General features: G+C 41.7%; 1 non-coding gene across 1 annotated transcript; it reads right to left on the bottom strand.

The window, feature by feature from the left end:
- Nucleotides 1–3,084: 3,084 nt before the first annotated feature.
- Nucleotides 3,085–3,153, bottom strand: TRNAV-UAC (transfer RNA valine (anticodon UAC)). The gene has a single exon. It is a non-coding gene; the product is annotated as a tRNA-Val (tRNA).
- Nucleotides 3,154–27,387: the final 24,234 nt, after the last annotated feature.

Here is a 27,387-nt window from a genome sequence, read left to right as displayed (position 1 = left end):
ATTGTACCAGTATTCTGGTGCAGGCATAGGTAGCAGCTTCCCCTTCCTCTTTTTGCTATGAACACCCTTGTGTCCAGACACCCTACAAAAAGAATGTCAGATTATAGAGAGGGATTGCATGGCAACAGGATGAGATTTTAGTTCTCCTATACAGCGGATAATTACAGTGTGCATGTGTATAACAGGTGAGGGATGAAAACAAGACATTGTTTGTTGCAGCACTGTGAAAAACATTTGTGTGAAATGCTGGTATATCAGCTGAAAAAAACACGGTTTCTTAATGCAACAGGTATTGCAGTATGAAAAGAATGTTAGAAATCGGGACAAATGCACTACCATTTTAATCCACAAAACTGATGCAATAAGCCCCATGTGAGCAAGTGGCCTTAATTTCTCATTTTTCCAGTCTTCAGTTCTCCGCATTTCTCCAGCAATTCGTGATTTGTAATTTGCCTAGTGGCAAAGCGGCAAAAGAAAATAGCAGATGACACCTTCCCTCAGCCTGATCTTACAGGAGGGAATTTCTGACAGTTTGTAAGAAACACATTTTGTGCCCTGATGGAGTTAATGCATTAGAGCTAGGAGAAAACTGGCAGCAAAATAACAGAGCAAAAAGGCAGTTGTGCCAACAAGGTACTTAGCTCTGAACGTGAGCCACTGTCAGCCAAAAAATTCATGGGATACCCCAAACTGCCAAGGCAGTAAAGCATGAGCGGAGGGAATGAATTAGCAATAAGTGAGAACCAGAGGTAGCATTTCAAGTTTCAGCGTGTGAGAAGAGAGTGGGATGGAAGGATCCGTGGCCAGTGGTGGTGATGGGGATGAGATTTCAGAAAAGGTTCAAGGCTTGCTTGTGTGTCCATGCAAGTTTTACTTTGCAAAAAAACAGAACAAAACCGACATGTGCCTCATAGGAGCATTTGTTGTGGATACGTTTTAATGCCTGATAATCAGCCTAAACATAAACTTTCAGAGTAAGAACATAAGAAGAGCCTGCTGGACAGTAATGTAGTGACAAAGTCAGTGCAGGGCCCCTTCGTGAGAGTCGCAGCCACACAGCCTCCCCCTTTTTCTCTTTTGCTGCTGCTGGGTTGAGAATGAGATCCTGGTTAATGCCTTCCCCCACAATAGGCATCCTTAGGAACCAATCATCATGAAAGGGGAGAGTGTTAGCTAATGAGAAGAGTCTTCTCAGTGGCTGACTCAGCTTCTTACACTCTGATTGGCTCCAATCAGCTGGAAAACACAAGAAAGCAAGTTAGAAAACTTTTATCAGGGGCTAACACACTCCCTTTTCATGCTGATTGGCTCATAGGACACTGGAGACATAGGGACCCTGCTCCCCAAAAAGTAAAGGGTCTAAGACCCCACCCCAAGACCCTGGACAGCTACAACCCTGCTGCTGGATCGAGCCAGGGGCCCATCTAGTCCAGCATCTTGTTCAGACATTGGCCAACCAGATGCCCCTGGGAAGCTCACAAGCAGGGCCTGAGCATAAGAGCACTCTCCTATTCTGTGTTTTCCAGCACCTGGTATTCAGAGGCATCCTGCCTCCAGCAGTGGAGGTAGCAAAAACGGAACAAATAAGAGTGTGTGGTCTGAAAAGTGGGAAGCAACCAAATGGGGTTTGAGGATGGGGGGAAGAGGAAGGAAACAAAGCAGATCTAAATTTGGAGGAATAAACTCCCTTATATTGGTGTCCTTGTGTAACTATTGGAATTTCTATTCCCTACTGAAAGTATTTTTCAGCCACTGTTGGGCTGAAAGCCAAATTGGATGAAGCAAGGCAGGTGTGTCCCAACTAGGGATGGGAAGATCTGTCCATTTCTGTTCTCTCAGTTTCTCATGTTTCCAATGTTAAATTAAGTTCTCTACATTTCTACAGTGACCTGCAATATTTTTTTAAAATCCTCAAGAAAAGTCTCCACCATTTTAATGCAAATTTCTCCAAATAAACACATCTTTATAGGCAGTTTTGACAGGTTCACATTTTTGCAAGCCATTTCTCATCATCTCATGCTTTTTTGCATGCTCTTTTCACTCATGTATTCCTTGTTATGCACACTTTCCCCTAATATATGCATCTTTGTTTTTGTAAATGTTGTCTAGTTGGCGAACTGCATCCCAATATTCCAATAAATGTGAATTTTGAAGGGTGGCTGTGTTTCGGTTCTCATATTGTTTCGGAAAGTGCGAATTTGATAAATTCTGCTTGAAAGGCAAACTGAATCAAAATTCTCACCCATCCCTAGTCCCAACCAACCAGCCAATGACACACATCTGACCCATTCGCATCCAAAGCAGGGTTTTGCTCAGGAATACTCCGTAGTTCAGTGGCAGAGCATTGGCTTTGCATGCAGAAGGTCCCAGGCTCAGTCCGCAGCATCTCCAGGTAGAGCTGGGAGAGAGCCATGTCTGAAATCCTGGAGAGCTGCTGCCAGTCAGTGTAGACCATACTGAACTAGCAACGGCCTGACACAGTATACGGCACCTTCAGAGGAACATAGGAAGCTGCCCTATACCAAGTCAGACCATTGTTCCACCTAGCTTAGTACTGTCTATTGATCAGCAGCGACTCTCCAGGGTTTCAGGCAGGATTCTAGCCCATCTCTACCTGGAGATGCTGGGGATTGAACCAGGGACCTTCTGCATGCAAAATACCACTCAGCTAGGGCACTTGCTATGTTCCTGTTTTTTTAAAAACATGAAAAGCAGCATGTGGGTAAGAGGAGTGGCACAATCCTCCCTCCACCATCTCTCTGTTTCCTGCTCCAGCATCTGGAGACAGCTGGTCTCACTAGGTGCTGCTAGGTCAGGAACGGAGAACCTGTGGCCCTCCAGATGTTGCTGGACCACAACAGGGATGGAGAACCTTGTGCCCGAGGGTTGAAGGCAGCCCTCCAGGCCTCTCTGTCTGGCACTTGAGACTTTCCCCGTGTTGCATCCTTTAACTGCCCTAATTTACACCCTGCTTGACTGCACAGGATCATAGTCAGACTGTTAGTTCATCTAGCTCAGTATTGCCTACCCTCACTGGTAGTGGCTCTCCAGGGTTTTAGGGAGGGGTCTCCCCCAAGCCCTACCTGGAGATGCCAGGGATAGAACCCGGGACCTTCTGCATGTAAGGCAGATGCTCTTCCACTGAGCTACAGCCCTTCCCTGGCCCTTTTTGCCTGGCTAAAATGTGTCATTGAACTCTGATATAAATTCTGTACAACTAAGTTCTACCCAGAGAAGAGCCATGGAAATGAATGGACCGAAGCTGTTTATGTTCATTTCTTTTGATGGGTCTACATTGAGTGTGACTGAACATTGGCTATAACCCAGTGCTTCTTGTTTGCCTGGAGATGGAGGAGAGAGTGAGGGCTGTGTGAGTGTGTGGAGAAACTAGCACAAAGATAATGTTAACATTTGTTGCTCTGGCCACTTTTTTGCCTCTGACCCCATCCACCATTGGCATGTGTCCCCTGGAAGATTGCCAGTGCTTCCAGGGAAGGGAATGCAGCCCTCAGGCTGAAAATGGTTTTCCATTCCCCGGGCTACAACTTCCATCATCCCTGGCCATTGGCTGTGGTTATTTTAAACCAGTCTGTTGTTGTTGCTGAAGTTATAAAATAACAGGAAATCTGAAAAATGACAGTTTGCTCAATTGACAAAAATAATTACTACCACTCGGGATGGAAAGATCTGTCATTTGCGGTTCTCTCAGCTTCTCATTTTTCCAGTCTTAAATTCAGTTCTCCATATTTCTGCAGGAATTTATTTTTTAAAAAAACTCCTTATGAAAATTCTCCAGCATTTCAGTGTGAATTTCTCCTCTAAACACGTTTTTGTAGGCAGTTTTAACTAATGTACACATTTTTTCAAGCAATTTCTCCTTAAGTTATTTTCACTCATATATTCATTTTTATGCACACATTCCCAGGGCTTGGAAGTAATTAGTTAGGAAAAACAAATTACTTGTAATTTATTACTTTTCTGAGGAATGAGTGGGTAATTTCTTTACATTCTGATTGCAATAGAATGAGAAATAATTTTATTACTTTTGCGGTGTAATTGTAATGTTACCAGCATTAACTTTGGTGTTGCCATGGGGGGGAAGCGGGGGAAGTCTTCTGCTCCTCTGATTTGTGGATGAAAATCATGTGCTTCAAACTGGGATTCTGCGCAGCATCGCTCTTCCCTTGTGCTCTGTGAGTGTTTAGGAGGCGACAAGGGAGATGGAGAGCGAGACAGGGGTGGAGTGGAGAGAAAAAAGTATTTTAAAAATGGACAGTGGTGGTGAACAATGGAGTGGACAAAGAAAGGAGCTGGAGGGCAAGGACATGAATGGAGGAGGAGGAGGCAGTAGCAGAATGGAGATGAAGAACTGTGGAGGTGATGTTTGTGTTTGTGTGAATACTGTTTTTGCACATGGAGCACGAAGCGGCCTCTGCCACCTTCCCTACCTACTTTGCTGCATTTACAGTGTTTTAACTTTTTTGCACCCCAGGGGGAAATATTTGCTTGGGTGGATGTGCCTTAGTTGGTGGCAGGACAGTGTCTGCGAGGTGGCTAAGTGAGAGAGACAACACTTGCTGGCTGAGAATGTGTATGTGAGTTCTTTTGCACTTGGTTTGGCATGTGAAGCTCTGAGCGGTGGACTCTGCCTCCCTCCCCTCCTCCCTTACCAGTGGAGAGACCACCATTGCTAGCTAGCTAGCTAGCCTGCCTCCTACACCCTGTTAATGTTTGCCTGGGCAGGCATGCCCTGCACATGCCTTAGTTGCTGGCAGGGGATGTTTGTTGCATGTAGTTCCTTCCTTCCAAAGTTCCAAAGCAAACCCATTTCAATCCATCCATGCCCTGCACAACTAGAGACAATTTTGTAATAGAGCATAGAGGCCTGTACAGAATTAATTAATTACCATTGTTATTAATAATATTTTTTGGCTATATTTTATACCTCCTCCTTAGACTTCCAAGCTTGGCATGGAATGCTTCTCATACAGAATTAATTTGAAATGTTGCATACTTATTATCATAGTAATCATCTTCAAATCCTACCTTAATTCATTGTACGTGGCTCCCCCTCCATTTTATTCTCACAACAACCCTGTGAGGTAGTAGATTAGGCTGAATGACTGGCCGAGGCAGGGTTATTCAGTGAGCAAAAATTATGCAAAGAGGATCTCTTTTAATTGTGCTATCGGTCTGCTTTCTTTCATTCTAACTGGGGGTATTTTGCAGGATGGGGAAGAGATGGAGGGACACTTCACATGGCATCACAGTTGAAGTTCACCCATGTAGGAGCTTTATCTAGAAAGGCATTCCTTATCTGACGTGCTCTTTGTGCATCTTGTTCTCTTGAGACATAACAGAAATGTATTGTAAAAGCATTTCAGGTGTAAAATCTCATTTCAAGTGAAAAAATTCATTGCTGGTGGGTGGTGGATTTGAGATTCTGTTATGCCATTTTGTTAATCTTATGGATTTTAAAAAAATATATTATACTACCCTCTGTGTGTGTGTGTTTATTTTTAATGCTGTTTTAGGCCAAGGCCAAGGCCAAGGCCAGCATCTTGTAGGCACTCTAGTTTTTTTAAAAAAAAGTAACTCAAGTGTAATTGTAGTGATTACTTTTGCGTACCATTAAGTAACCAATTCCTTTCAGAACAATTGTAATTGTAATGGTAATTTACTCCCTTGTTGGGGCCATGTACCAGTAATTGTAATGTATTCCTTTTTAAAAGTAATCTTCCAAGCTCTGCACATTCCCCTCACATATGCATGTTTGTAAACATTGTTTGGCTGGCAAACTGTATCACAAAATTTGAATAAGTACGACTTTGGAAGAATGGCTGTGTTTTGGTTCTCAAATTGTTTCCCAAAGCGTGAATTTGATAGGATTTGGCTTGAAATGCAAACTGAATCGAATTTTGCATCCCAGACTACCACATCCTCTCTCTTTCTCTACATTCATGCACTCCTGTAAAATGCCCTTGTGTGTCTACCTGTGCCAGCAGTTGTTCTGTGTTGATTCTACTGGAAGACTTGAGAGTTGACCTATGCTGGACTTAGCAACCTGGGACAGATGAGATCCTTTCATTCTGCTGCTTTCATTCTTGGGTGTTCAACAACATCTGGAGGACCACAGGTCTCCATCCCTGCACTAGACTCTGCCCTTACTAGTGATGGGGGAGTAATGATTTTGATTTGGTTACTGGTGCATGAGGGATGATCGCACAGTATTGGAAGGTCTTTAAAGGTGTAGATATGAATAATACCCGAGAGTATGGCAAGTAGTGGTAATGGAAAAATTAACGAATGAAGTTAGGCTTATGAGAGGACAAATGAAACAAGAATGATTTTCTAATATCCTTTTCCTGTATTAGGACTGGCAGATGCAGTACCAGCAGGACAGCTCAGTGGTATCATGTTTTGATGTCAACATATTAATGTAAGAACTAGTAGACATTGTCTAATTGTTAGGAATTTATTAGGAAAGTGTTAGGAAAGGGTGATGTTATTGTATTTTCATTAGAGTTGTAATTGTTGCTTTTTAATAATGTTATTACCTTGTTATTTAATTTTTGTAAATTGTATTGTTTTAATTGATATGTATTTCTATATTTGTGTTTATTTTTTGTTAGCCATCTTGACGGCCTTTTGGCGAAAAGGCGGGATAGAAATAAACTATAATAATAATAAAATATGGAAAAAGTTTATTTATAATGTTGGAGATCCAGAGATGAGGAAGCAGGTTCCTTCAAGTTATATTTCAGTTTGGGACAACTAGAGTGTGTAAAAGAAAAAGAGAACAAATATGTTAATATATTGAAAAAGATTTAACAACTTCCTATTGAACCATTGAAATTGGATATACTTATAGTTACTTGTTTTCGTTAATATTATGAGAGTAGTATTAATGTATTGAGAAGTAAATGAATTGTAAGTATCAGCTGAATAATGGAAAATCAATACAGCTATTTATTAAAAAAAGAAAATATTGATTTTGATTCACATTTTAATGCAATGCTACCTAATTTGCACTTCCCGACCCACTATAGAAACTGACACACAACTTAAGAATTCATACTTCTCCTAATTTTGTGATGCAGTTCTCCAACAACAACAACAAACAGTGTACAAAGATGCATATATTATCCAATGTTAGTGCATACAAAAATGCATATACTATTGAAAAGAATATGTATTTAGAGAAATGAGCACGAAAATGGGTATGCATTTTTGTCTCAAACTGATGCAGAAATGAGGAACATCAAACTTAATACTGGAAAAGCAAGAAACTGAAAATGACAGATTCCTTCAACTCTCATCCCTATGTTCCACCCATTCATTAGCCAGGTACTACTCTTTAACTTAGGCTCCATTCCTAAGACCTGAGCTGCAGCAGTCCTGGGATCCTTAAGAGAAGCAGGCCTCCACATTGTCATACACTTATGTTTTTAGAACTCACTCTTCATTGAATAGTGCAATTCCAGAGATAGGAACAGTGAAATAAAAATATTTCCAATTTGACCAAATACCTAGGCAGAGAAAACAGGACATCCAACCAACTGAAACAACCAAATGGACTTTATCAACAGTTCTAACACTATCCCTCACCAGGGGTAGCCCACTCAACTCTCCCTCCCTATGTGTCTCACACAAAGCCCCCCCCACACACACCATGTACCAATATACTCTCGCTTTGTGGTTTTTGAGCAACTGAACATCTTTCGCCCCCACCGTCCAGGACATGCAGGTTCTTACTTCAAGTGGCACCAGTCATTGCCCAGAAGCATCCACAGCAAAAACCTCCCACCCCATTTTCCACAATAACACTAGAACAAAAAGACTAGCACAAAAGAGAAAGGGGATGGCTCCCTTAAGCTCAGGGAGACATAGGAACATAGGAAGCTCCCTCATGTTGGTCAATTTACCTCAGTATTGACTACAGAGACTCAGAGTGGCTCTCCAGGGTTTCAGACAGGGAGTGGCCCACATGCCCTCTCTGGATTTGCTGGGGACTGAACTTGGGACCTTCTGCATACAAGGCAGATGTCCTACCACTGACCTACATCCCTTCAGACACAGAAGTAGTGACCCAAAGGGCACGGTTAGGCCTCTGCTTAAAGTAAATTGCCTGGCAACAATTGAGCACCTCCTAGCTCCTATGAGAAGCCTGCTCTTCACATTTTCATATATGGGGGAGAGACTGTGCCCTGTACGTTTTCCTGGCTCAGAGACTCCCCACCCTCTTCAGTTCTCTGTTTCCACAAAGCAATGAGTGCATGCTGCAATTCAACTCAGTAAACTTAGTATTAAACGCTATAAGATTCCTGTGGAATACTTTTGAAGTGGCAATTTGCCTTCCTGGGGCCTCCTTTCATGAAACATGTCAAGTTCTCTCACATTGATCATTTTATGGGGATTTAATTGCATCCCACTTAAAAGGTATCAACTAACATCTCTTCATGAAGTCATCCGAAACGTCTACCACAGGCACATAGTTCAGTAATTAAAAAAAGAAATACCAAATTTTAACAACTAAATATGAGATATCTTAGGTATATGCTCATTTTCCCCAAAACCCTCTGTTACAGTTTCTTTTCGTTTTTACTTTTGTGATTGCCTGTGTCATAGCATGTTCTCATTGTATGACGTGGTACTATATCTTGATATATTTCCTCTCCACATATGAAGAGCATTACAACTGGCATGCAGAGTCATACCAATGAACTCTGCAGATCAAACTTCTCTCACTAGAAATGGTGCAAAACTTTGTATGGGGGCAATTTGAATTGTAAATTTCTTCTTGTAAAGTCTCGCGGCTCCACATCCCTTCAAGATGGGTCTGATTTGAATTGGGTTCGCAGCCTGTCCCTAGTGCTCTTCACCTTCTCTTTGAATTCTCTCCTCATTATGACCTTGGCACCTAATTTCTTTTTGTAGAGTGATGCCATAGATTTGAAGGAAGAATCAGAAGATAAGATGGAATTGCTCATAGAGCCAGTCATAATGGTAACTTATGCCTGGAAAACATTCTGCTAAGAACTCTCTGGCCTGAAGCAGTAGCATTGCTGCCCTCTGACTCCAAGGACTCTAGTCCAGACGCTCCAAGAGATCCGCCATCTTCTCCACACTGTAGGATTCTACAACTGTTTAAACAACAACAACAACATTTTATTGTGGTGAACCAACCATTAAAAAGTACACAACTGTACATGATTTTATGATTATTAAATACATAATCATAAAATCAAAAGAACAAAGGTGAGGATTTAAGCAGCTGTTTAAACAGGAAGACCCCTTTATCAAGACAAGCTCCTTCTTCTGGGAGGTGGAGCTAACCACCCAAACTGAGTTTCAGTTCTACTTAAGGCTCAATCTGTTACTGAAGCAATATTCTAAACTTGCTAGACCTCTATAGAACTGGCCACCTTGACAATTTTGACTTGCTTGCTCTCCCTGTAAGTGAGCTATCACTTGGACCAGAACATCTCTTCCCAAAGACAGACAGACAAACAAACCTCCCTAACTGGAAATGATGTTCTGTTTCCAGCAAAGAACAGGTCCCACAAGGGCCTTCTCTGTGTGGGAACAGTGAGCCTTCCTCATGTATGCTATCTTTTTAGTTCTGCTTCCAGAAGTGGCTCAGAGATGGAATAAAGTGGCTGTTCGCAAGAAGGTGCTTCCATCAAGCATAATCTTGTTTCTTTGTTTCTTTGGTTGTTATGCATTTGGACACCTCTTAAGATATTGTAACCACATTTTACATGGTGGTTCCTGAGATCAAGGACCTGGTTTTTGTCTGTGTTTGGATAGCAGATGGAACCTTTCAAAACTGCCCTGATTTTAACTGCTAATTTCAAAACTGAACTGATTTTCTGGTTTCTTAGAATTCTTGAGCAATGCCGGGTATAAGGCTGCCAGTTTTCCATATGAGAATGTTAATATTTGTTTCAGAACTTGGAAAAGTTACTTTTTTGAGCTACAACTCCCATCAGCCCAATCCAGTGGCCATGTTGGCTAGGGCGGATGGGAGTTGTAGTTCAAAAAAGTAACTTTCCCAAGCTCTGATTTGTTTTCAATATAGTTGTTAATATAGATCAGGGATGGTAAGAGATGTGAAGGCCTGGAAAAATGGGTTTTAAAAAAAGCTGTTTTCCCCATTTTTTTCTGAAGCCTTTTTTGTTTTTTTTTTCTGAAAAATTGGAAAAAATAAAAAATGAAGAAAAATGGATTATGGAATGTTTTATTTTAGCATGGTGAATAAAATGTTTCATTGAATTTTGTTCCCCCCTCTTTTTCTCAGTTCTTTTTATGGGAATGGATGCTTTATGTCTGCTTGACACTGCAGAGGACTAGCAAAGACATAATTTTCTTTGTTATTAATGTTGATGGTTTCTTCTGTTTTTTAAAACAATATTTTTGCCTGCTCCTCATCAGCTGGCAAAACGAAAGAGGTTCCTTACAGTTCAGGTGTTCCAGTTCAGGACCTTATAGGTCCATTTGTTACAAAAAAAGTAAAAAGTAAATTCAATTTGTAATCATTGTTTGAATAAAATGTACTTTTAATATACTGAATGTGATACTTTTATGCCAAACCAACTTGTATGTAATTACATTTGATGTTCCTGAAGTAACAAAGTGACTTCCAATCTGTAAAAAGTGCTAATATTGCATTTTTCAATTTTTCTGAAAATTTCTGTTTTTTTCTGAAAAAGAAACAGAAAAAAATATTTTTTCCCCATGGCTTCAAAATTTCCAGAAATTTTACCTCTTTAGGGATACTGAACCTGAGGTCAGGGAGCTGACTATGGTATTGAGGCTTCTCTGTCCAGCCTTTGGGACCCTCCTCAGGCCATGCCCCTTACTGGCCTTGCTTCGCACCTACCTTGACTTCTTTTGCCTGGATGGGATGCATCTTTGAACTGTGATAATTCCTATTATTTGCATGGGTGGTGGTGGTGGTGTGTGTAGAAACCTCTGCCTTTTTGTTTGTGACTAAAATGCAGAACATAACAAGAGCCCTGCTAGATCAACATGGACTGAAAAGGGTATATATCACATCAAATATATACTAACAGCAAACTTGATCCTCCATGTGACAGTTGTTATATAGCCAAATGGCACCATCTATACTGTCCTGTTCAGAGCAGGATTCATGAGGCTGAGACAAGAGTGCAATCAATTCTTGTTTTATTAAAGTAATCGATACATCAAAGGAAACCCTATGCTAACTCACTACAATTTCCTAACTACACTCTAGACATGCTCTGCAACGTGTGGAAGGAGTTGATTCAGCGCCCAATTCTGAACGCGGCAGACTTAAACAGGGAAGGTCTTCGAGTGTAACCCCTCACTCCTGCGCACACACGCCCTCTGCCCCATCAGCTTCTCCAGACGTCGTGTGCGGGGTGAAGGGGGGCGAACATCCAAAGCCTCGTCGGACAGAACAGGTTCCTTATCGGCAGGTTGGGGAGCAGCGGACGGGAAAGCATCGGGCGTCTCTAGGACCCTGCTTGTTGAAGGAGGAGTTACTGCTTTCTCAGGAGCATCCCTTAATGGTCCCAGGGGTGTGCTTGGAGGCTGAGGGCTGTCTCCTCGGATGGCAGGGCTATCTGTGGGAACTGACGGGGTGGCAAGCTCCCTCTCCTCCTCAAGGTCGGGACTAGCCTCAACAACAACTGGAATGTCCAGGCTTTCTAACTGCTGTGGCACCTGAAACTCATGCCTTCCCCCTCCCCGCTCCTCATGAGAGGGCCTGGCCTCAACACATACAGAAGAGGGATGTATCAGCGGGTTCACTAGAAGTCCAAGGATTTCAATAATACAAAACATATTAAGAAATAAACAGTAAGGGACAACAACATAAGCAGAGCCTTCTGGATCAGGGCAGCAGCCCATCTAGCCCAGCATTCTATTCTCACAGTAGCCAACCAGATGCCTGTGGGAAGCCTGCAAGCAGGACCTGAGCACAAAAGCAATCTCCTCCCAGCCCTGCAGTTTCCAGCAACAGGGATTCAGAAACATACTGCCTCTGACAGTGAAAGTAGGACATAGCCATCATGGTTAGTAGACACTGATAGCCTTATCTTCCATGAATCTGTCTATGAGACCAAAACAATATAATGAGGACTGAGCATGCTCATTTGGCACAGAATGCTCACTGACTTCTTGAAAGGGAGGGTAGAACACAGTGTCCCAAACAGGAGCACACCATATTGCAAGCATTTGTTGCAGGTTCCACCGGTTGTGTATTGGTGGAATCACTTTGAGGATTGGTCCTGTTTGTTACCTACCTTTAGCATGCAAATGAGGAGTATATAAATCTAACAAATATGGAGACATAAATGAAGATCTTCTCCATCTCTTGTTGTTTCACCTTTCATTATTACAAAGCCCACACATTTTGCTGTATCTGGAAACAGCTATCTCTTTGTGATGATCTCTCACCTGCCATTTATCCAATCAATCCAGGACAGGGTGAGGGGAAGTGTCAGAAATTATTCTGTTCTCCACTTTCACTGCTTCTGTTTTCTTTGAACAATCAGCTTGGAACAATCAGATGATCATATTTCCCTACTAATATTTTTTTTTAAAAAAGGCCTGGAATTTCTACCAACAGTAACTTTTAGATATGGCATGTTTCTTTTGAATTTTGTAACGGATTTTAGTCTATGGTTTCTTTGACACAGAGAGAAATGCCACCTTTAGCCTGACTGACTCTATATTTGTTCATCGATCATATACTCAGGGATAACCATGTCCCATTGATTTTTAGTGCTCCACCAGGTTTCTGATATGCCTCCTGTAACTATGTCTTTTTCAAACACAGGGCATTCTACTTAATTCATTTTAATATGAGACCCTAGAATTGATAAATAAAGATCTGGATATTTTCTCACCTGCAATTCGTGTGTGTGTGTGTGTGTGTGTGTGTGTGTGTGTGATGGGTTGAAGATTAACACATTACAAACTTTAATTGAATTAATTGTTCCTCAGTATTTTTATTAGGACTGTCATCTGGTTTAAAAGAATCTTCAACTAATTGTTTGATTTTTAGGCAGTTCATTGATTAAATCTGCATGTGAGAAAAATAATTTTAACACCCCCCCCCCAAAAAAGAGCATGCTTTCTTGGCTTTTGGATTATACACATACATATCATACCTGACAAATTCTTGTAATAGGCATTCTCCACTCTGTTTCATGCAGAAAGACATAAGTCGTGTAAGGCACCCCTCTGGTACAGGGGTAACCAATGTGATGACATCCAGAGGTTTTGGACTACAACTCCCATCAGCCCCAGCCAGCATGGCCAATGGTTAGGAATGATGCAGAGCTTGGAAAAGTTACTTTTTTGAACTACAACTCCCATCAGCCCCAGCCAGCATGGCCACTGGATTGGGCTGATGGGAGTTGTAGTTCAAAAAAGTAACTTTTCCAAGCTCTGGGATGGGTGGAGGCTGTCACAGTCACAGTGTGTGACCTGTGAAGGCACATTATGCAGCCATCTTCCTGAAACTAAGCAGGTCAGGATCTGGACTCCACTTAGATGGGTGATCATCTAGGAACACCATGTACACTCATTTGAGTTCCATGATTAGAAGTGACTTGTTGGGTGGTGGAAAGCCAAAATGGTAGCTTCACAGCAAATGGGTCATAGTTGATTGCAGGGAAAGAAATGGCAGGGAGTTTGGCATGGTGCAAATTTATTAGCAGGAACACCAGATTAGCTCTGCTGGTGTGTTTGCACTGTGCCAACCTCCCCACCAGCCCTGTAGCCAGAGTGGAGCAAATGGTTGTATCACCACACCCAAGAGCTATGTTTCATGCTCCTTAGGATTTTTTTGGAACTTATCTCTTTAATTTGTGACATGACGCACAATGGCAACCTCCATTTAAAGAACAGCAGCTTGTTTTAAGAACAGGAGCAATTTAACATAGGACCCTCTGAAAAAATTAGTGAATAATGCAGGGGGCTGCACAACAAAAGCCTAATCTGGAAGAGCTCCCAAAAGTCTGCTCGCTCAAAGCTTTGCCTGACCGAGGGAGCATTTTTCAAGATCACAATCATCCTGTAATTACTTAAGTGATTCCTGGAAAACAAAATAGCCTGTAAAGTAACATGACCCTTGAAGAGTTAACTATTAGATCTGTGTATTATAGGCTAGAGTTAGACTCTACCTCTTGGACTTTCCCTTGCTCTGCTTTTCAGTTTCACTTTTACTTGTGTTCTTTATCCAGCCAGCAATAAAGGAGCTTGTTTGTTTGCCTGCAGCAAGAAGAAATAGTTTGTTTATTCTGTAGTTGTTATGAAGTGTAGAGCAGGATTTGGTGCTTACAGTTAAAGGGTTAAATAAAGAGATAACAAAGTGATCTGAAAAAATATCTGTCCTAAGTTAGGGATGGGTGAGAATTTCGGTTCAGTTCGCATTTCAAGCAGAATTTATGAAATTCGCAATTTCCGAAACGATATGAGAATCGAAACATAGCCATCCTTTGAAATTCTCATTTATTAGAAATGCATATATTAGGGGAAAGTGTACATAAAAATGAATACATGAGTGAAAATAACATGCAGGAAGGCATGAAATGATGAGAAGTGGCTTGCAAAAATGTGTACCTTTGTCAAGATTGCATACAAAAATGTGTTTCTTTGGAGAAATTCACACTAAAATGGTGGAGAATTTTCATGAAGATTTTTTTAAAAAAAATATTGCAGATTGCTGCAGAAATGTAGAGGACTGAATTTACCACTGGAAAAATGAGAAATTGAAAGAACCGGAACAGACAGATCTTTCCAACCCTACCCTAAGTTACCCTTTACTTTTTTTAAGTGCTCACTATCCTCTAGGGATAGAAAGATCTGTCAATTTCAGTTCTCATGTTTTTTCATTTTTCTAATCTTACATAAAGTTCTCTATATTTCTTCAGCAATTTGTACTTTTAAAAAAACCTCATTAAACCATTAGCATTTTAGTGTGAATTTATCCTAATAAATGCATGTTTGTATGTAGTTTTGACTGTTGTTGTTCAAGTCTATTACGACTTATGGTGATCCTTTGAATCAGTGACTTCCAAGAGCATCTGTCATGAACCACCCTGTTCAGATCTTGTAAGTTCAGGTCTGTGGCTTCCTTTATAGAATCAATCCATCTCTTGTTTGGCCTTCCTCTTTTTCTACTCCCTTCTGTTTTTCCCAGCATTATGGTCTTCTGTAGCGACTCATATCTTCTCATGATTTGTCCAAAGTATGATAACCTCAGTTTTATCATTTTAGCTTCTAGTGACAGTTCTGGTTTAATTTGTTCTAACACCCAATTATTTGTCTTTTTCACAGTCCATGGTATGTGCAAAGCTTCCTCCAACACCACATTTCAAATGCATTGATTTTTCTCTTATCAGCTTTTTTCACTGTCCAACTTTCACATCCATACATAGAGATCGGAAACACCATGGTCTAAATGATCTTGACTTTAGTGTTCAGTGTTACATCTTTGCATTTGAGGACGTTTTCTAGTTCTCCCATAGCTGCCCTCCCTAGTCCTAGCCTTCTGGTTTCTTGATTATTGTCTCCCTTTTGGTTAATAACTGTGCAGAGGTATTGATAATCCTTTTGCAAGCAATTTATCCTAATGTAATGACATTTTGTATGTTATTTTCACCAAAATACTGATTTTAGTGCACACTTTCCCCTAATATATGCATTTTTTCTAACAGTGCTTGGTTGGAGAACTGCATTGCAAAATTCAGAGAAGTGTGACTTTCAAAGGATGGCTGTGTTTCGGTTCTCCTATTGTTTTGGAAAGTGCACATTTAATGCATTTGGCTTTAATGCCTGCAGTAAGAAGACTGGTTTCCCCCCTGCATTTATTAGGATGAGTAGAGCAGGATTGGGTGCTTATTGCTAAAGGGTGAAATAAAGAGATAACTTAAAGTGATCTGGAAAAAAAATCTACTCAAAGTTGCCCTGTCCTTTTTTAAAACACTCATTATACTCACAATCATAGTGGCTGTTTTTCTTCCTTTTATTTGAGAAAACAAGCTCCACACAAAATTTTAACTTATAGCATAAACTATTTTGTTTGTTTTATGCCTTTTGGTATCCTCTTGTTCACTTTATCCTTAACATCCTTTTTTATATGAAACAACAACAAAACAAATCCACAAGCCAGTCATTTAGTTCCTAGCGTTCACACTACATTTTCTGTGAACTTGACCTTTACAAAGGCTATTATGTAAGTTAACACATTCTCTCCATGGAAGAGGAATGAGGGGGAAGATCACCGCCTTTCCCTTCCCCTGGCCCTCACATCCTCTCCACCAATAGGGGGGAGGAGATTGGCTGATGCTATGCAACTCACCCTCAATGCCCCACCTGGAAATATGGCTGCCCCACCTAACAAGGAAGGCTGGCTACAGGGCTGTGCCCTTCCAACCTCACCCCTCTCTCCTAGTAAGCAATAGCAACCATTTGTGGAGGAGTTAGCAAAGTGGCTTTGCCCCATTTGGCAGGCTGCTTCTGTTGATGATGGAAGAAAGGTGGGATATAAATATATATGATAATGCTTTCTATATGCACATTTTTATAAATATGTCTGTTAAAAATATTTTTTGTTTTAAAAAAATCTGCTGTGCAGCTGATTGGTTGAGTCAATCAACATGTTTGTCATTGATTACATTAAAATGATGAGTCAAACAGCTGAATCCTATGGATGTGTACTCAGAGGAAAGTCCCACTGAGGTCTGTGAGACTTTCAGAAGCTATCAAGGCAGAACACAACATATAAAAATCAAATCAGTAAAAACAACCATAAGAGCATAATTAAAAACTATTGATTGAACGTTAATAAATACACATTGTTTAAAAAGAGAAAATACTCCCAGGTAAGTGTGTGTAGAGGCCTATATGTTACAAGCCAGCCCTAGTTTTTTCATGTTCATGTTGTCAGCTTCTGCTGTATCCTTGTTTTAAGGAAGCAGAGTGTTCAAAATATCAAGTAGGATCCAAACTAAGTAAGTTGAACTTCATCCCCATTGAAACAAATGAGACTACACTGAGTCATAGCTAACTTGGCTCATTTAATTCAATGAGACCAAAGTTCAACTTACTTAGTCTGAAGCCAACCCATCACCTGCAAAAACTAAACCTGACATTCTGCAGTGCCAATTGGTTCTAGCTCAAATGTTAACTTTAAAACTGTTATACTTCCATATTTGTTCATTATATCCTGCTCTTCCTTAGGAAAGTCCAGGGTGAATGGTAGTGGTTCCCCACCCCAACATAGAAAGAGCATGCTCATTCTTGCTTAGTTTCAACAATGCTCCATCATCAGGAACTTTGTCATCAAGTAGTGTCCTACTTGCATAAAAGTGTTTGGGTCTTATTTTGATAAAGATGTATCCCCACTCTTTGAAAACAAGCTTCCCTGAATCCAAAATGTTCCTAGTGCCCAGTAAATGTAAACTCTTGGTTTTTAAACCATTGCATCAACCATTCATAGAGGCCCTGCATCTTTATTTGGTTAGCTGACTCCTCTATGGCAGCCTTTCCCAATCTTTGGGTCCCCAGATGTTGCTGGACTATAGTTCCCATTATTCCTGACCATTGGCCATGCTGTCTGGAGCTGATGGGAGCTGTAGTCCAACAGTATCTGGGGACCCAAAGGTTGGGAAATGCTACTCTATGGAATACAAGCATAAAATGCTCTAGTTAATTGGACACACTAGGACTTCTCACCTATTTTTCCAGATGACATCTATACCCATATTTACTAAAATTACCAGCTTCTCCCCATCACTTTCTGAAATCTATAATTATTGTATACGTAACATAACATTAAGGGTGTGGAGAGTTGTTAGGAGAGGCCTATTCCCTTCACAAAATATCCAGAGTGCTTTACCAATCAATCCCTTTTCCTAGGAAACTCTGGGAATTGGAGCTCTGTGAGAGAAATGGCAATCTCCTAACAATACTCAGCACCCTTAACAAACTACATTTCCCAAGATTCTTTAGGAGAAGCCATGAATGTTTAAAGTGGTATGATGCTGCTTTAAATGTATAGTGAAGATGAGGTCAAAGATAGCTTATGATTAAATATAAATATGACACCAAACAGGGTGTTTTTTTGGGGGGGATATTTTCTATCCCAAAGAGATTTGGTGGGCTGATATCTTAACCCCAGATAACATTTGCGTCTTTGGTGTCAGAAGAAGTGAGCTTGACAATATCCAAATGTCCAGAGCCAGAAAACACTCTTATTCTGAGAAGGTAGAATAATGTTTCTGGGAATCTGATTCCAGTGCTTTTTGTTCCATGAAAAAATGACAGGGTGTTTTTACTACCCCAATTCCCTAACATTGGCTGGGGTAGTAAATACACCCCAATGCATTTCTGGGACATTGCATGCCCCAGGTGGTGTTTTTTGTTTGTTTGTTTCCAGAAGGAAAACAGTAAGTGGTAACTGGCTGAAATTTGAAGACATTGTATGGGTGACAATTTGTGACAATGTCCTAGGACAGCCTTTCCGAACTAGTGGGCCACCAGATATTGTTGGACCACAACTCCCATCAGCCTCAGCCAGCATTGCCAATGGTCAGGAAAGATGGGAATTGTGGTCCAACAACATCTGGTGGCCCAGTAGTTCAGAAAGGCTGTCCTAGGAAGACTTCCATGTGAGTCTACTTATGTGTAAATTGCACAATGAAAACTACACTGGGGTAGGTTTTTGCCCCACAAAATTGAATGAAGCCTAAATCAGCATCATTCAAGCAAGTAAATATTGGCTGTCTAGTTGCCTCTTGCACTGGCACAGGTCAATGCCACCAGCAAGGGTGACTAACTAGTTAGCCACTGTATGTTCCATGGGCTAACTTAGCTTTGCCCTGCCTGTACATTGGAAAGGTTACAGGAAAAAGGTGAGATTCCCTCTCCTTTCCTTACTCCACAGTAGGGATGGGCAAGAAATTCTATTCAGTTCATATTTAAAGCCTGATCTATCAAATTTTCACTTTCCAAAACAATATAAGAACCAAAACTCAGCCATCCTTTGAAATTCACACTTATTCAAATTTTGCAATATATTTCACCAACCAATATTTACAAAAATGCAAATGTTAGGGGAAAGCATGAATAAAAATGAATATATGAGTAAAAATTAGATACAAAAATGCATTGTATTAGGAGAAAATGCAAAAATGTGTACATCATTCAAAACTGCCTACAAAACTGTGTAGAATTTTCATGAGGATTTTTTGTAAAAAAATACAAATTGCTGTAGAAATGTGGAGAACTGAACGTAAGACTGGAAAAATAAACTGCGAGAACTGAAACTGACAGATCATTCCATCCCTACCCCACAGCAGCAGATAACAGTTCCTATGAGCAGTAGACTGCATGCCATGTAAAGCAATATAGACCATTATTCCATTATGTGCAGTGGTGCAGAGATATGAGGGTCATTTTCAGGATTTAGGTTAATCATGTGCAAAGTGGCATTAGGACCGCTGGTCACAATGCTTTGTTGCCAAGGTGCCTGACTGTCTAGGATGGTTGTGAAAACACAAGACATCCTGTGCTAGGAGTTTACTGGCAGTAGACACCTTAATACAGGTAAGTGGTGTTGGCTTGGGGCAATGCTAATAGAGAGCCAGGAAACGTAGGGATGGAAGCCAGCTCAACTCGATTGGTCTGTGGTGCCTCAGGAGGAACTTAGAAATTCCACCTCTTCTCAAAATACCTGGAGGATGTTGGTGGCAAAATCACTTCCTCCCATATCCCAAGGCAATCTCCTTTCCGGAGGAATCCTCCTTCCTGCTATTCAGCCTGGTATGTATAATTTACAAGGGGCAGGGAGTAAAAACAAGAAAATCAAGGAGCACAATGGGGTAAGATAAAGGAGACATCCTCATCTATCTCTTTCTGGTTCTTCTGATACTCCACCCACTCAAAATGAAGTTCCACCATTTCTGAAATTCCCAACAGAATATACAGTATCATGGCGGTGCTTTTTCCATGTGCTGGAGTCCTTCCAATGGCTGTGTGTGCCAATTATGTTCTGACCAGAGCTTGGAAAAAGTTACTTTTTTGAACTACAACTCCCATCAGCCCAATCCAGTGGCCATGCTGGCTGGGGCTGATGGGAGTTGTAGTTCAAAAAAGTAACTTTTCCAAGCGCTGGTTTTGACCCTTCTTCTGTGACATTCGTAGGAAGCAACATGTAGCAGGCCTGGGTATTTAAGGGGCTGCCTTCTTCTTCCTGAACCGGAGCTCTCATTAACAACAGCAACAGCAACAGCAACAACAACAACAACAACAATATAGATTTAATAGTTGCTTGTTATCTTAAGTTCTCCCAGCGACTTATAACACTAACAAAAGCAAAACAAATGTCATACTATAAAAAACCAGTAAAATGGCAAAACAATAAAACAACACCCCCAAACAACCACTAGTTAAGACCTTCCCCATACACTCCCCCCAATCTTCAAGTTCAAGTGGATGGTTACCTCAAGGAAGCCTTTGTCTGTTTAGAGAAAGGGCTGCAGCTCAAAGGCTGAGCACTTGTTTTGCTTCTAGGAAACCCAGGTACATTCCCTGGCATCTCCAGATCAGGGTAGAAAAGTCTCCTGCCCGAACCCTAGACAGCTGCTGTTAAGTCAGTGTAGGCCAGAGTTCTTCAACCTTAGATCCTGAAGTGCTGCTGGACTACAGCTCCCATTGTACTCAGACAGCTCAGCAACATCTGGGCACCAAAGGTTGATGAACACTGCTGTAGACAATACTAAGCTAGATGGACCAGTGGTCTCCCTCAGTATAAGGCAGTTTCCTTTGTGATGGCACAGAAACAAGAACACTCACTCCTTGGGTATATTCACCTGGCACCAGCACTACTATCTTTTAGGAGCTGGGCATAGTCCAGCCTGTTATCTCATGTTTTCAACATTACTTTAAAATCTTTTTAATGGACTTTACCCACTAGTTTTGCTGTCATTATCCTTGCAGTTTTAGCATTGTTTATTATTTGTTTTTGTACCACATTTTATTCTTTTATCTTGCCTGTTATTGAGGGCATTTGCCTTGAAAGTCAGAGCATGTGTTATATTCAACAAAGGACTGGTTTTAATGCTCTCTGCCTGAGACATTAGCTCATGCTTAATGGGTATAAGGCCCAATGTTTAAATGCTGACTTTTTTTTAATTTGCAGTAGTCTAAAGCACCCATCTTCACCCTTTGGTCCCAAGATGGACTTCAAACCCCAATATAATACTGTATTTTACATTTTTGTATCCCACCCTAACACCAACTGGTAGAGGCCAGGTATTGCTGTTGTTGTTCCATAGCCAGCTTAGCCAATGCTCAGGGATGACAGGAATTGTAGTCCAAAAATATCTGGGGACCCAAGTCTGGAGAACACTGGTCTAAAATAGAAGATGACTGGTCTAAAGTAGCAACACTATTTTACATTTGCCAGTGAGAGCATATAGTAACTGAAGATATAAACACATGCAGAGACACTGCTAAAAGTCCTTCCCTGGTGGCATCTAGCTGAGAAACCATAGATTTCCATGCTAACTTACACAGTTAGTATGCACTTGGAAAGGCTTTTCTATTATTTTAACCTCCCAAACACCTTTTCCCTCTCCACCTTGATGTTGCTTATCTTGTTTTTACACATCCCCTATCTGCCTTCTGAAATCTTTCGTGTCTTTTGATTTAAAGATGTTTTTATTTGCTGCCCTTGTATAAGCACGATGCATAACCTCTAGGTATGTGCACTAATCAAGGATCTTAATCTGCAGCTACCTCTTCGAACCTCAAAGCTTCGACTGATAACATTTCTGAGAAAATTAACCTTCAGGTCTTGTTCTCTCCTGGTGTTCAGCCCCAGTTTCTAAGACCTCCAGCACGTTTCTTCCAATGATATTTGGTTCCAACATGTATAAACGTCTGGGCCCCTTCCCAAAAACTTGTTTAACTAAGCCCTCTGTCCTGACACATGGGGAGGAAGAAGAAGAAAAAATCTCCTGTTTGATTCAGTCTTGCAAAAGCTAGATAGCAGCGGTTAATGTGACTGGAGAATATAAAAAGAAATAACATTTCTATTGAAGTACTTTTAAAAATGAAAAGTTGAGTTTTCTTCCTTTATGATGTTTGCACAAGTCTGTCGACAGCAATAGTCACATTCATACCGTTGAGAGTCTCGTTGGTTTCCTTTCAACACAGGTGTTTCCTGGCAGTACCTATTGTCAGAATTGGTTGGCTGCTTCTTACACTCTGACACCTCCTCTCTGCTTCTTGGTTGGGACATAAAACCATTTCAATACATGCTTTCCTCATCCTAATGGACCTCTCTCACCTGGCCAATGTCAACTTTCCTTTCCTTTCTCACCATCCTTGCCAGATAATGACAGGCTCATCCTCCTGCCATTCAACAGTGATGGCTCTTTTCAACAGCAGACCAGAGAACAGTCCTTTGCCAACTCCAAAGGCATGGAGAGAAATATGTTCGGACACAAATAGGACCATTATTCCAGGCCCCAGCTTCCTTTTTCCTTTTCGTAGTGTGATCTCTGCTTAGCTCATCAAATCAGAGTTCAGAGCACGGTCCAAAAAAAATGAATGCCAGCTTCCTTCCATTGCACTTTAATAGATTATCCTTTCTGCAATCTGCAGTAGATTAAGTTCCAAAGAATATATGTCCACTGCTCAGAGCATTAACCACTTGAGGGCAATGAGGATGTGCAAAGTAGAGCTTTGCTAAGTGGGACACAGATGGTTCCAATCTATTCATAGTGATGGTAATAATGACCCCTGTCACTTAACTGGTAATTCTGGACTGGCCTTTTTAATGGTGGCAAGGGATGTCCAATAGCCAGAAAATAGGTAGAGAGTGAGTCTCATGGATATGATAATAAAACAGTTTATGAGTTCTCCCATGTTTTATTTCCTTGGTAGTCCAATTCATGTCTCTTAATCATATTACTAGTGTAAAGAATAAATACTATTATCTTCCAGCCATGATGAGCCTAAGGGGTCCTGGGCAAGATCTGAGGAAAGTGACCAAGAATGGAAGGTAATTGGTGGTAGCGTTCAATGCATTCTCTGGCTTCTCTAGTGAGAAGTTCAAGGAGACTGAACAGCTTTATGTGGATGGTGGGTTCCAAAAATCCTCCCCTTTCGTGGTACCTTTATCAGAGATGGTGAGGGCCATAAATCCCTCTGGGCAGATGACCAGAAAGCTCAACACAAAAGAAGGTTGGATCACAATTGATGCAGCACTAATGGTTAGCATTAGAAGACATAGGCTGCAGTTCTCTGCACATGAAATGAACATCCAGTCCCCCATTCGTTATATTTACACCCATAATTCATGTGGACATAAAACAAGTTAACTGGCCTTTAAGTTTAGCTGAAAATCTATCCCCGTATATTCAATACAACCTGAGGCATTAGTTTCCCAAGTCACCCATAAAGCAGATAGATGTCAAATCAATAAAGACAGATAAATTCTTATCAGGAGGAATAGACACAGCCTCTGTGTGATGGTATCACTTCATTAGGTAATTTACCAACAGCTCAACCCATATATGATATCCTTTTGCTACGCAGGAAAAAGCCGGGGAGATACTCTTTGCACCTTAATGTGCTCAATGCAACAGTTCATTACACAGAACATTAAATTCCCCAGCTTAAAAATAAACAAACTGTGTAGCTCATAGAAAAGCTGTGTAGATTTATTGGAGTGAAGAACATACTCAAATAATTCTAAATTAATATTCATCATCATCTTTATTCAAGTGTGTTAACCATCACTAAGCACCTCCAATTTCATAATGTGCGTGTGTTGGGTGTGGGCAGGAGGGCAGGGGGAGAGAAAACATTCAGTCTCACAATGTTCAAATTTCAAACAGGAGTTGCTTACACCCATGGGCCATGTTCCAAGTGTGTGTTGGATGCTTCACAACACAAATGGACAGAACATGCTATTTGTGAAATGGAAAGCAGCACCCCTGATTACTGAGACAGCTGCACAGGGGCTTTTTGTCATGAGCCCCATAGAGGACTCCTGGCAGAGTGATTGGGAGGAGGAAGAGGAGGAATGGGGTCTTGGAGAGGGGCCCAGGGGACTGTAGCAGGAGGGGGCTGAAACAGGAGAAGGCTTCAACAGTTTAGACACTGACAGCTCTGCCCCCTTAGTTCCAGTTACAACTGAAGAAGTGCTGTTTGACAATGAGCCGGCCCTTGTCCCACCTCTTAGCCCTGCCTTGTCATCCAAGCCACCACTCATGCCTTGTCCCGAGCAGGAGGAATTGGAGGTTCAACCAGAGGTGGTGACAGAGGAGGATCTGGCTGAAGAGCTGCCACCACGGACACACACAGACTGATGTGCAACAGCGAGCAGATAGCGCCAGTTTTTCAACCTAGTTGTAGGAGTTCTTGTTTGCTCATGCAGTTCCATTCAGATAAACTTTCCCCACGCAAATAGAAAGTCCACCCAGAGCCTATTTAAAGGATCTAATTGTTAATTGTTTAATTGCTGTGACAATGTCTTATGTTGTGTAGTCAGGCCTAACTATACTGTGTAGAGACTCAGAGTCCTGTATTATCTGTAAGCTGATTTATGAAACGTTCTAAACGGATGTGTCACATTAAACGTAATGGAGAAAAACATACCAGTGAGTCTGAGTCTGAATCCCATGGGGTTGGCCAGGACACTTCTTAAGCCTGATCACTCATGAGACCTCTTCGGAAGATTGGGATATATGGATTGTAAAGGTGTGCAGGAAAGAGTAGAATCATGTCCACTGTTCTCTCCACCGAGGTCTGATGAGACCACAAGTTAAATGTGCATAGGCTCTCTCTGTACAATTAGGAAAGCTGAAAATCGTAGGATTCCTGATCAGATGCAACTGTGCACACTTTGGCTCTGTTCAGATCTTCAGACCATTGCCTGCATAGGAACATAGGAAGCTGCCTTCTACCACTGTCAGGAGCCCTGTGGAGCACTCCTGGAGTGATCAAGAAGAAGAGATACAATGGGACCCAGGAGAGGGGCCCAGTGGCTTGCAGCTGTAGCAGAGGCTTCAGCACTTCTGACGGTGATAGCCCCTTAGCTCCAGTTACAGCAGCAGCCAGTTCCTTCTCCTCCCCTCTGCTCCCCCTTCGCCCAAGCCACCATCGTTACCTCACACACCTCCTCTAAAGGAGAAGGACCTCAATGAGGTACTCTGCCGCTCTTGCCCTGGACACACAGACAGATGCGCCAGCAGGCTCAGAGGGCGCCCACTTTTCCAACTAGGAGAGCTCACTTGCTCATTTATTCTCATTCTATGACACCTTCCCCATGCAAGCAGAAAAAGCCCAGCCTGGACCTACTTAAGGGTTGTAGGCGGAGTGTCTAATTGCTGCAACAATGTCTTAGCTTTGAGTAGTAATGCCTATTTACGCTATGTAGAGATGCAGAATCCTGTGTAACCTGTAAGATGATCCATGAAATGCTCTGGACTGAAGTTCCACATTAAACATCATCAGGAAAAATACACCAGCGATTCCGAGTCTGAATCCCACAGGGCTGGCCTGGACATCCGCTAGTCCATCTACATCCATACTGTCTACACTCTCTGGTAGTGACTCTCCAGGATTTCCAACAAGGAGTTTCTCCCAGACCTACCTGGAGATGCTGGGGATTGAACCTGGGACCTTCTGCATACAAGAGAAATGCTCTACCACCGAGCTATGGCCCTTCCCGGCAGGTTGCAGTGCAGCAGAATTATCCTGCTTCAGCTCATATATTATAATGAATTCTGGACATCAGGGAAATGATGCTGAACAGGGTTGGCCCGAGACATGTAGTTGCCTGAGACAAAGGACCCCACACATACACACACTGTCCACATGAAGAAGCTAGCTGGGATAGCGGTTGAATCATTCTTCAATGCTGGTGATGAGATAGTGTTTTCTACTGCAACTGAGGCAGCGGGCTTGTTTCAAGGGCTCAGATCAGGCTGCAAAGCACACATAGGTCTGTCCTCCAACAGAGGGGAACGGCCAGGGCGCTTAGGAGAGACAGCTAGGAAGTTGTTGCTGCCTCTTCCACCTAAGGCGGTCGCCTCAGTTTGCCTAATGGTAGGGCCATCCCTGTCGCTGAACTAAAAAAATGTAGACATAGCTGCATTGTTGTTATGATTATTTATTTTTATATTCCACCCTACCAGGGCAGCTGACCACAAGTATAAAAACACAGTCAGCATAAAAGTTGTGAGGAAACTACTGTACAGCCTGCAGGCCTAATTAGGCCCAGCATGAGTCCTAATGAAGCCCATGAGGCTGTTTTTCCCAAACAAGGTCCATATGCCCCATACCTGAAGTTAGATGCCGAGCAGATAAAGGTGTGGTTGGGAACAGCTGCACCAGGGAGTTCCTGATGGGGAATTTCCTAGTGCAGCCAGTGAGGCTGCTCTCGGTGCCAATCAGCTGATGGACAGTGAGAACTGGCCCCTTTGAAGCTGATTGGCACTGACAAAGCACCTTCAAAAGATCCCACTCTCAGTATCAACACCAAGCTACACTGAAGTTATCACCTAATGTCATAATGGCATCAAGTGATTGACAAGTGGAAGGCCTCATCCTCCTGCCAAAGTTGGCCTATATGGGATGAGGGAGGTAAGGATCTGGCCAGTTCCTCACCCCTGGCATAGAACAATAATTTAAAACATCATCAATAAAATACAATGCACAGACAACAGCACTTGTGTAGGCAATGCAATAGCAGGGATCATTCAGTTAGTAACTTAAGAGTTAATGTTAAGAGGGGGACAGGTGGAGATGTTGCTTAGCAAAGAGGCAGAGTGAGATGATCTTCACCAAGGTAGCACTGCTTTGATTGACACTGTAGTTCTGAGGGAGATTTTCCTCTGTATGTTTGATTGAATGTTTTCCTGCTATGTACAAGGACTAACTTAAGAAAGACAAAAACCCTCTGTTCCTTTCTCCTCAAATTTTTCTTCAGGTTACTCAGTCAAGCACTATCAAGACTTTTCTCACTGGTGTCCATCTGTATTATTTAAGTGACTTTGCTAATCATTTGAACTATTAATCTGCACTCCAGCTATATACCAAAGACCTGAACATCCAAAAATGGTTTTAAGTTTCACCTCCAACAGAACATGATTGCTTCACAGGCAATCACATCTGGCACCTAGAAAGTCTGCAAAATACAGTAGCAGGTTTCACAGAAGGCAAACATTTCCCTCCGTTCTGCTCCCTCTTTGGTCACACACAGGTGAGTGTCTATGCCAGCTATGAGTATCTCCATACAGTAGCACCTGCGTAATGACTTTACATCTTCAGGGGGTTGCTGTCAACGTGGGTGTGAAGCCAAAAAAGAGGATT

Source organism: Rhineura floridana, chromosome 13 (assembly GCF_030035675.1).
Source record: "Rhineura floridana isolate rRhiFlo1 chromosome 13, rRhiFlo1.hap2, whole genome shotgun sequence".
Lineage (NCBI taxonomy): Eukaryota > Metazoa > Chordata > Lepidosauria > Squamata > Rhineuridae > Rhineura > Rhineura floridana.
The sequence above is the reverse complement of the archived record's forward strand: the minus strand, read 5'-3'. Positions and strand labels throughout refer to the sequence as shown.